Source organism: Palaemon carinicauda, chromosome 1, assembly GCF_036898095.1.
Source record: "Palaemon carinicauda isolate YSFRI2023 chromosome 1, ASM3689809v2, whole genome shotgun sequence".
Lineage (NCBI taxonomy): Eukaryota > Metazoa > Arthropoda > Malacostraca > Decapoda > Palaemonidae > Palaemon > Palaemon carinicauda.
This window is the reverse complement of record NC_090725.1, coordinates 3473504-3485150: the sequence shown is the minus strand read 5'-3', so window position 1 is coordinate 3485150 and position 11647 is coordinate 3473504. Positions and strand designations below refer to the sequence as shown.

At 36.1% G+C, this 11647-nt stretch overlaps 1 long non-coding RNA gene across 1 annotated transcript in view; it reads right to left on the bottom strand.

The window, feature by feature from the left end:
- Nucleotides 1-562: 562 nt before the first annotated feature.
- LOC137646490 (uncharacterized) overlaps nt 563-11647 on the bottom strand; it is a 25024-nt gene continuing 13939 nt past the window's right edge. The window contains exon 2 of the long non-coding RNA XR_011045440.1: nt 563-852. This is a non-coding gene — a long non-coding RNA (uncharacterized lncRNA). The remainder of the gene's footprint in view (nt 853-11647) is intronic.

Sequence of the window (11647 nt, the reverse complement as noted above, 5' to 3'; positions counted from 1 at the left end):
CCAAATACGAGCGTGCTCTTTTTATTTCACTTTTGGGATAAAATAAACGCACCTTCGAAAATAAATACCAGTTCCTTGCTTACTTAAGTACTTTGCTTTCTCTTCGATTCGCGTTTTTTCAAGCTAGCTATCTCTTTCGCTTTTTACACAAGAAAGCTTTTTCATTCCATAAAACATTTGCAATGGCACTACAAAAATGCAAAACTTTTTTTCACAGTCTTAAAAAAATAGTTAACCTTTCAAAAACAGATCGTCGTTTCTTGTGTACTTTGTTCTAATCTTCCATTCGATACGAGTCAAGACACACTTCTCGATAAGACACAAATTAGTAATCTCCCAACTGCAACACCAGATCGTTGTGTGTCAGATAATCACTGGCACCCGTGGCACCCTGAAGAAGGCACACTGTGGCTTTTTTATGAAAGACTTAACTTCTGGAGGTGAACCTCTGGCTATGCAATCACCGTCGTGGTCAATAAGTCAATTCTTAATTCCAGCTGGAGGTAGCAGCCTTTACGCCCTTTGTTTTATTTTTTATTTCTCTTTTTTTATTTTTTGGTGATTGACTTGGATGATTATGGTGATGATGCTGAGGCTGATGGTAATGATGACGACGAAGCGAGTTGCAAAAATAAATGAGATGAGTTCAGAGCAAGAAGAGTTGAGAAACGAGCTCAAGTCGTAGATTTCTTTGGGGGGTCGTTGCGTCAATCAAAATCAGATTTGACTTTTCTTGCTGTTCGTTTATTCGAAGACGCTTTTGGGGGAGGCAGAAGAGGAGCTGAAGGAGTAGGAGTTGGAGAGGGAGCAGGAGGAGGAGGAGGTCGCCCGGCCGCGGCTCTCATACAACACCTGCGAAAGAGATAGGCAAATACAAGGAAAAATACATTAGCATATACCAATGGTAATTTTACGTCATTTCAAAATATACATCAATTGTTATGTACACAAAAATCTTTATTTTCTCTTAAAAAAGTAGACTTGAAAGACTATCAAATTAAAAAGCAGTTTTAAAAAGCAGATAAACAACTTTTATGATCGATCTACAAACACCTGCGAAAGAGATGGGCAAATACAAGGAAATACATTAGCATATACCAATGGTAATTTTACGTCAATTCAAAATATACATCAATTGTTATGTACACAAAAATCTTTATTTTCTCTTAAAAAAGTAGACTTTAAAGACTATCTAATTAAAAAGCAGTTTTAAAAAGCAGATAAACAACTTTTATGATCGATCTATAAGTAGACTTTAAAGACTATCAAATTAAAAAGCAGTTTTTAAAAAGCAGATAAACAACTTTTATGATCGATCTATAAGTAGACTTTAAAGGACTATCAAATTAAAAAGCAGTTGTAAATCCAGATAAACAATTTTTTATGATCGATCTATAAGTAGACTTTAAAGACTATCAAATTAAAAAGCAGTTGTAAAATCCAGATAAACAATTTTTATGATCGCATCTATAAGTAGACTTAAAGACTATCAAATTAAAAGCAGTTTTAAAAAGCAGATAAACAACTTTTATGATCGATCTATAAGTAGACTTTAAAGATCAAATTAAAAAGCAGTTGTAAAATCCAGATAAAAAATTTTTATGATCGATCTATAAGTAGACTTTAAAGACTATCAAATTAAAAAGCAGTTGTAAAATGCAGATAAACAACTTTTATGATCGATCTATAAGTAGACTTTAAAGACTATCAAATTAAAAAGCAGTTGTAAAATGCAGATAAACAACTTTTATGATCGATCTATAAGTAGACTTTAAAGACTATCAAATTAAAAAGCAGTTGTAAAATCCAGATAAACAATTTTTATGATCGATCTATAAGTAGACTTTAAAGACTATCAAATTAAAAAGCAGTTGTAAAATCCAGATAAACAATTTTTATGATCGATCTATAAGTAGACTTTAAAGACTATCAAATTAAAAAGCAGTTGTAAAAAGCAGATAAACAACTTTTATGATCGATCTATAAGTAGACTTTAAAGACTATCAAATTAAAAAGCAGTTTTAAAAAGCAGATAAACAACTTTTATGATCGATCTATAAGTAGACTTTAAAGACTATCAAATTAAAAAGCAGTTTTAAATAGCAGATAAACAACTTTTATGATCGATCTATAAGTGGACTTTAAAGACTATCAAATTAAAAAGCAGTTGTAAAAAGCAGATAAACAACTTTTATGATCGATCTATAAGTAGACTTTAAAGACTATCAAATTAAAAAGCAGTTTTAAAAAAGCAGATAAACAACTTTTATGATCGATCTATAAGTAGACTTTAAAGACTATCAAATTAAAAAGCAGTTTTAAAAAGCAGATAAACAACTTTTAGGATCGATCTATAAGTAGACTTTAAAGACTATCAAATTAAAAAGCAGTTGTAAAATGCAGATAAACAACTTTTATGATCGATCTATAAGTAGACTTTAAAGACTATCAAATTAAAAAGCAGTTTTAAAAAGCAGATAAACAACTTTTATGATCGATCTATAAGTAGACTTTAAAGACTATCAAATTAAAAAGCAGTTTTAAAAAGCAGATAAACAACTTTTATGATCGATCTATAAGTAGACTTTAAAGACTATCAAATTAAAAAGCAGTTTTAAAAAGCAGATAAACAACTTTTATGATCGATCTATAAGTAGACTTTAAAGACTATCAAATTAAAAAGCAGTTGTAAAATGCAGATAAACAACTTTTATGATCAATCTATAAGTAGACTTTAAAGACTATCAAATTAAAAAGCAGTTGTAAAATGCAGATAAACAACTTTTATGATCAATCTATAAGTAGACTTTAAAGACTACCAAATTAAAAAGCAGTTGTAAAAAGCAGATAAACAACTTTTATGATCAATCTATAAGTAGACTTTAAAGACTATCAAATTAAAAAGCAGTTTTAAAAAGCAGATAAACAACTTTTATGATCGATTTATAAGTAGACTTTAAAGACTATCAAATTAAAAAGCAGTTGTAAAATGCAGATAAACAGCTTTTATGATCGATCTATTGATATATATTTGATTTATGTTAACGCGCCGAAGAAGCACGGTTTTACACGTTCTTTGGCACATGAAGGCGTAGAACTCAAATGGTCTATGAGATCATTTGGCAAGTGCTTTAACAACAGAGAAACGAAGAAAAGCAACCAACAGGTAGTCTACGAAAGTGAGATTGCCCACTTCAATCCCCAAATCTCTCCCTTCATCTTTGAGGCTAAGAGGAAGGGGTCCCAGAGAGAGAGGTATAGAAGAAAGGGAATTTCCTCTCGACATTACAGTCTTCATAAAGGGAATTTCCTCTCGACATTACAGTCTTCATAAAGGGAATTTCCTCTCTACATTACAGTCTTCATAAAGGGAATTTCCTCTCTACATTACAGTCTTCATAAAGGGAATTTCCTCTCTACATTACAGTCTTCATAAAGGGAATTTCCTCTCTGGATTACAGTCTTCATAAAGGGAATTTCCTCTCTACATTACAGTCTTCATAAAGGGAATTTCCTCTCTACATTACAGTCTTCATAAAGGGAATTTCCTCTCTACATTACAGTCTTCATAAAGGGAATTTCCTCTCTACATTACAGTCTTCATAACTAAATCCAGGTTCAGTTTTGGCACTATGACCAAGCTCTTTTTTACAAAGTGTAATGGGGGGCCCATGAATGCCCCTGACACCTCTTTTTTTTCTTTTTTCCCCGTCGCCAACTCTCCCCCCACCCCCACTACTTGGTTTCAAGGGCAAAAAAGCAAGAGGCGACTGGCATGTGCCACCAGGTGTCACTGTAAACATTGGCATGAACAAAGGATTACACTTAACACTCCAAACTTACCAGGACACGCAAGATTATTATTTGAGAGGAGGAGACCTGAGAGGGATTTAACGGATTTTGCTATTTGATTAAGGTAAGCCCCTATCATGCAAATAGCAACGGTGCAGCGTGCACGTACACGCACACGCACGCACGCACGCACAAACACACAAATGTACACACACAAGCCTCCTTATCCTAGCCACCCTATTGGAGGACACGCACACACAAGAAGAACTTCACAACCCTCGAAAGCGTCTAATACTGCCGGGCGCAACGCACAAGGGAGACGAGGCCCTCGGCTCAGACACCAACACCGCCACCAGCACAAGCCCTCTTTGGTGGGCCCTGTGCCAACTGGTACAGACTCTTATTCTTTCTAAACTCTCTTTGTGGCACTCTTAGAATCGAGGTGCCCGAAACCCCACCTATCTTTTCATTAGTTCTTGGTTATTCCTCGTAATTCCCTGAGAGGAAATATTATCACAAAGGAAATGACAGTGTGATGAAATGAAAATCGTCATAAAAATACAAGAGTAAAATCAGAATCAGGTAAATTCTAACCTGAATTCTAGCAAGAGAGTCACCCTGACCTAGAAACAAAAATCCCACACCTTTACAGAATTTAACAGAGCATTGAAAAATACGTCGTAGTAAAGTCATCCCCAAATGAAATATAATTTAATACCTACAGTATATCATTAACAATTAAAGATGGTTTATTATTATTATTATTATTATTATTATTATTATTATTATTATTATTATTAAACGATAAGCTACAATCCTAGTTGGAAAAGCAGGATGCTATAAGCCCAGGGGCCCCAACAGGGAAAATAGCTCAGTGAGGAAAGGAAACAAGGAAAAATAAAATATCTTAAGAATAGTAACAACATTAAAATAAATATTTCCTATATAAACAATAAAAACTTCAACAAAACAAGAGAAAGAGAAACTAGATACAACAGTGTGCCTGAGTGTACCCTCGAGCAAGAGAACTCTAACCCAAGACAGTGGAAGGCCATGGTACAGAGGCTATAGCACTACCCAAGACTAGAGAATAATGGTTTGATTTTGGAGTGTCCTTCTCCTAGAAGAGCTGCTTACCATAGCTAAAGAGTCTCTTCTTTGTTAACAATCTATGAAATTTCAAATCACGTTAAAAAAAGAACTAAGACCAAGAGACATATACTATGCACGAAACCTCTGAACACAATTACATCCATGGGAAACTAGAAGTGACAAAGAGGGTAAATTTGCTCAAACCGTTGTTACTGCAGACGTAGCGGCGAGAGAAGGCCCCATAAGCTAAATTTCTGGTACCCAAAGGCCGTTTCAAAGTTGGCATCTTTAATGCTTCCTTGGCTTTGAGAGAGAGAGAGAGAGAGAGAGAGAGAGAGAGAGAGAGAGAGAGAGAGAGAGAGAGAGAGAGAGAACTAAGACAGTGTTAAAAGTGGCAGGTAATGTTAAGGTTTGAAGGTGGATAAAGAAACTGCTGAAGAGGATAACACGAAAGATGAATACACAAGACGATACAGACGAAATATGGAGATAAGACAGTGATTTTAGATATTTCTTAAGAAGGATAGAGGTTAAGTGAAGGCACTGTTAAGTGGACAAAAATTAAAACTGATTATCCAGGTACATGAGAAAAGTGATAGAGGCAAGAGAGCGTGCTAGAAATAGGAATGAATGGCGAGCGATTGTGACGCAGTTCCGGTAGGCCCTGCTGCTTCCTCCGATGCCTTAGATGACCGCAGAGGTAGCAGCAGTAGGGGATTCAGCATTATGAAGCTTCATCGGTGGTGGATAATGTGGGAGGGTGGGCTGTGGCACCCTAGCAGTACCAGCTGAACTCGGTTGAGTCCCTTGTTAGGCTGGGAGGAACGTAGAGAGTAGAGGTCCCCTTTTTTTGTTTTTGTTTCATTTGTTGATGTCGGCTACCCCACAAAATTGGGGGAAGTGCCTTGGTATATGTGATGAGAAAAGTCCACTTTTGTATCAAACTCCGCTTTCCTTAGAAAGGAGGTCCTCAGTGCGTTTTCCAGATAAAGGTTGCTAGAATAGGAATGAAATAAGGAAAAATCTAAAATTAATGATGTAATAAATGTGGAATCGAGATAAGACAAAAGAATTATAGAAAACTGACATATGAATAAAGAACGAAAAAGGAAAAGAGGAAAATAATGAGGATACATTTAAATAAATACGTTAACTACGGGAGATTTTCGTTAAAATCAGTAAATGAGAAGTGAGAAAGAGATAATGACCAAATAAGTCTTACAAAGAAACTCTGTCTCGAAGATCACAAGTGAAACATTTTATAGGATAATATTAATTCCTCCTAAAAATTGAGTATTACAGCCACACGAGCTCACAACACCATCCCCAAAAAAGTCGCAATAATACATGCATAATTTTTCTAAGAATTTATGCACATATTCAAGAATGAAAAGCAAATGAAATAACAGTGTAAATCATAACCAAAACCAAATAAAATAACAGTGTAAATCATAACCAAAACCAAATAAAATAACAGTGTAAATCATAACCAAAACCAAATAAAATAACTGTAAATCATAACCAAAACCAAATAAAATAACAGTGTAAATCATAACCAAACCATTTTATAAACGAACTATATCCGCAAAACGTAGAAAACTTCGCAGAGATTCGTTCAGTTAATTTTCAATTCACCTAAAATAGTACGGCTACAAAGAGTTGAGATTTGTCTATTATTAGCGACAGTGCCACATTTCCCTTCCCGGCGGTCCGTCATTAATCCAAGATAGCTCAGTGTACGGGAAGATCGGTGAAGCAATTAATCCAAGATAGCTCAGTGTACGGGAAGATCGGTGAAGCAATTAATCCAAGATAGCTCAGTGTACGGGAAGATCGGTGAAGCAATTAATCCAAGATAGCTCAGTGTACGGGAAGATCGGTGAAGCAATTAATCCAAGATAGCTCAGTGTACGGGAAGATCGGTGAAGCAATTAATCCAAGATAGCTCAGTATACGGGAAGATCGGTGAAGCAATTAATCCAAGATAGCTCAGTATACGGGAAGATCAGTGAAGCAATTAATCCAAGATAGCTCAGTATACGGAAGATCAGTAAAGCAATTAATCCAAGATAGCTCAGTATACAGAAAGATCAGTGAAGCAATTAATCCAAGATAGCTCAGTATACGGGAAGATCAGTGAAGCAATTAATCCAAGATAGCTTAGTATACGGGAAGATCAGTGCAGCAACTCAGGAAATGCGCTGCATCTACCAGATTATCCCCTTATCCACCGAAAGAAAGGAATTGTGTAAAGAAACAAACAAGAAGACAGCTCTAATCTCCTTCAAGTTTCAACCCCACATAGCTGGACTTAAATAGATAAAAGGACATACTGACAGATTGGCACGAGACAAAAAACAAATTGGGAATATAAACGGGATCTTACAGCGGTAAGAGTTAATGGCATCTTGGTGATAATCACTTTCAGTTATTTTCAACAAAAGGTGTATTACAAATTAACTCATAAATGAATTACTGTTTCGTATTACCATTCTGTATGTAGAATTACCTTGTACACACACACATATGTATATATATATATATATATATATATATATATATATATATATATATATATATATAAATTATATATATATAAACATATATATATATATATATATATATATATACTGTATAATCAGGGAAAATTGGGGACATATTCATTATTATAGTAATGTATGCAAAAGAGATTGCCACTACGACTTAAAGAAAAATTCCTAAAATTCCACAAGGCGGTCGTAAGAACAGCAATGCTCAATGATACAGAGACAGCAAGCCCAAGGAAAACTGATGAGAAAAAGATGGACGAAGCTGAAATGAGAATGCTTAGGTGAATGTCTGGAGTGACAGGGAGGATAGAATTAGGAATGGCAATATAAGAGAATCAACAAAGGTTTTGGCAATATCAAGTTTACACGACTATTTTGTGCGTGCCAATGCGTGCCACAAACTTTAAACCTTTCAAAATTCTGGGCACGCATGGCACGCATGGCACGCATCGTTCCAGCACTGTTTACGACATTTTCACGACTCGTTCACGCGAGTTCGTGCATCAATGCGTGGCAGTGCGTGCCACGAATGCGTGCAGGTGTCAGGTACCCTTAAGCACAGGAAGGAAGATTGAGATGGTGTGGAGATCTACTGAGAAGGGAAGAGGATTATGTGGGGAGGATTAGTATGGAAATGGAAGTTTGAGGTAGAAGAAGAAGAAGAGGAAGATGGAGGGTCTTTGAATGAGAGGATTTGAGAGAGAGGGAATTAATGAAGCAGATGCGCAGGATAGAAATAGATGGAGGAGGTTAATTCGAAACGGATACCCGATATAGAAATGGGAAAAAGAAGAAGAAGAAGAAGAAGAAAGAAAGAAAGAAAGAAAGAATCAAAGAGGTCAAGTAATTTTGTAAGTCAGAGCATTCACTCTAGATGTATTAACATCACGCAGTTAATGCTCAAATCCTTTATCACAGTTTTATCCACCTTGATATGAGAGCATAACTAAGGTGAGAACCTCTTTACCCCTTTTCCCCTTCTGGGGGAATGTGTTATCGCTAACGTTCCCTCAACGACACCTCATCTTAAAGGCCGATTCACACGACCCGTTTTCTTTCCGACAGGCTGGCCGTCGGTTAACCGGCGTCTAGCTTTCTTAAATGAGGTCCAGATGAGGTAGACTTAACTTTCCGGTTTGAAGATCTCTTGCTTTTAATTAGATAGATAAAAGATCCATTATTTGGAAATCACACACACGCTTATGTCTCCTTTTGTCTCTCCCCCTCTTTTTTTTGCAGTTACGATTTGCCAGTACACATACTGGAACTTTATTCATCATTCTAAATTAGTCTCTTGATATTCATGAGTGTTTTCTTTCCCATAGCAACTGCAGTTTATAATTGTAGATACAAATATCTCTCTCTCTCTCTCTCTCTCTCTCTCTCTCTCTCTCTCTCTCGAGAGAGAGAGAGAGAGAGAGAGAGAGAGAGAGAGAGAGAGAGAGAGAGAGAGAGAGAGAGAATGTATAAAAAACCTTGAATGTATGTATATAGCACCAAGATTTAACATTCATTATAAGCCCTACGATGTAAAACTTGTACATGGACAAAATTTATATTTGGACCTAAATAGCACAAGATATCCGTAGTCGCCCATTACAGTAACCGAACTGAACGTCTTAGGCCTAAACAACTGTACTCGAGCATGCCTTCGCCAGACTCTTAAGTACTTTTTAATGGTGTTTCTCGTTAAGTTCCGAGACATTTGCTGTTGAGAGGCTAAATAAACACAGAACCATAAAATCTGGTGTTTGTCTATTTATATACAGTATATGTGGCCGTACTTTACCAGAAACCTCATGGCCACTATTTCGTACAGTGAAGACCGTACGGGGCTCAAGACCTAGCATGTACGTGCGTTTGTATGTGAGAGTTGATAATCATACAAAGTAAGCAGTTAGGCCTACATCTTCAAGATTGACCATGGCAGGTCTTCTCCCTCTTGAATGGCACGGAAAAATTAAAGGGATACTTCACACTTTCCTACTACTATACGTACACCTTTGTCTCACTACCAAAGACCTAGACTGAACCAATGGAAAAACCATTGGACTATGCCTGATTCCTAAAAAAATTACACCGGGCCTCTTTCGGCCTGAGCAGTGAATTGCTCAATTAGAGTTTACCGAAAGAGGTGCATCGCAGCATAGGTTGAGGAGAAACTGCGATCACGCAATGGAAGTTGTTTCAAATACATATTAGAGATCAAATGTATTTTAGAGTAGAATCTGCAAGCGGCCAAATGCCGTCCACCATAAATGTAGTCCTTTGTCGATAGAGTGAAAATTTTGAAGATTTGTTTAACGTTGAAGAGAGGTAGAGCTGGGTGATGCGTGACTTAGAAGGCATACTGTATGCTGAGAATATTTAGGGATGTAATTCTCTAAGCAGAACAGTAAAGAGGTCTAAACAAGGAAAGACTCCTGAGTTGGAGGGATTCGTGTGACATGCTTCAGTATAGTAGTGGTCATAGGCGTACCAGACAAGGGGTCTTGAGGGGCTGTAGCAATGGCAACACCCTCCCCACACACACACACACACACACACACACACACACTAGATTTGGGCAGACAAACTTTTCGGGCAGAGAAGCCAGTGCAGCAGGACTATTCAACTGTCAGATAATGTATACTGAACCAGTCTTCGAAAGTTTTATGTGTATATATATACATATATATATATATATATATATATATATATATATATATATATATATATATATATATACATATTATATATGGCACGACAGGATTAGAAATGAAACTATAAGAGAAATTACTCAGGTGCCATATGTGGATGACATCATGGTTTGGGCATGCTCTTCGCATTCCTAGAGATTGTTCACCAAACATTTAACTGGACTCCACCGGGTACGAGAAGAATTGGAAAACTCAGGCCCACATGGGTGAGGACTAAAAGCGTGAAGCAGGAGATGATGAATGGAGAAGTATTGAATTAAAAGCTCAAGATAGAGACGACCGGCAAGATCTAATGGAGGTCCGTTAAACTTACTACTGTCATTTCGTATTTTGAATAGATCTTCAAAAAACAAAAACAATTTTGCAGTGCCATAAGGAATCATGAAAAAGGTTTGCCATGAAGAAAGTATTATGTATATCACTATACATAACAGAACGTATGAACATATTTCTGCAACTTCATCGCACCTTAAACAACACACAAGATTTAGATATAGGCTTACAGGTCTTTTCATGGCAAGTCCATAGCTGTTGGAAACACAAATGCATATATATATATATATATATATATATATATATATATATATATATATATATATATATATATATATATATATATATATATAATAAAGCATTTGCTAAATACCATTTGCAAACCACAAACGAATTCGTACACCGAAAAATTAACTCAAAGTTACCAGTCCTGTATTTGTGTATGTGCACGTGATGTAGTGCATGGCCAGGAACTGAAATATATGTCTGGGTGAGAAAATGTACCAAAAGAAAAAGCAGAAGTAAAAATAGTTCTCAAATATAGAGATAAAGACAACAGGGATGTAACATTACTAACCAGAAAAGATCGGTGGGGGATAACAAACGAAAACTATTTGATTTGCTGTAGTTAATGTGTTCTGTTAATATAAGAGCTGTTGTTTGTAAGGGTCTTTAAACATAAACAAAGAACAAACCCCATATATTTCCCAAATTACTACACTTACGAAACCCAGATGATATATCGTCACCCTCATAAACTAACTGCCTAAGTCATTTTCTCCACTTGTTGGGAAATAAAAGTAAACCTTCTCATTTCTTATTTTTTATATCATTGTGTTGAGCTTCAATTCACAAATTCTGATTCACAAATTCTTCTGCTAAGAATTTGTGAATTGAAGCTCACGACAATAATGTAAAGAATTAGGGAATGAAACGTTTTTTTTTTTTTTTATTTCCCAACAAGTAGAGAAAATGACTTAGGCAGTTAGTTTAAAAGGGTGACGATATACAAAAAAAGACAAGTAGCTTTGACCAATATCCGTTTTCGAAGCAGAGCATTTATATGACGAGTGGCTTCGTACGAGAACTTCCGCTCGTCTCTAATAGTTATTGTTTAAGGTTTGCGTACTGGAGCGCGCTGTTAACAGATGGCGCTCATGAATACCATAGCTAATAGTCACGCAATGACACACACTCTCTCTCTCTCTCTCTCTCTCTCTCTCTCTCTCTCTCTCTCTCTCT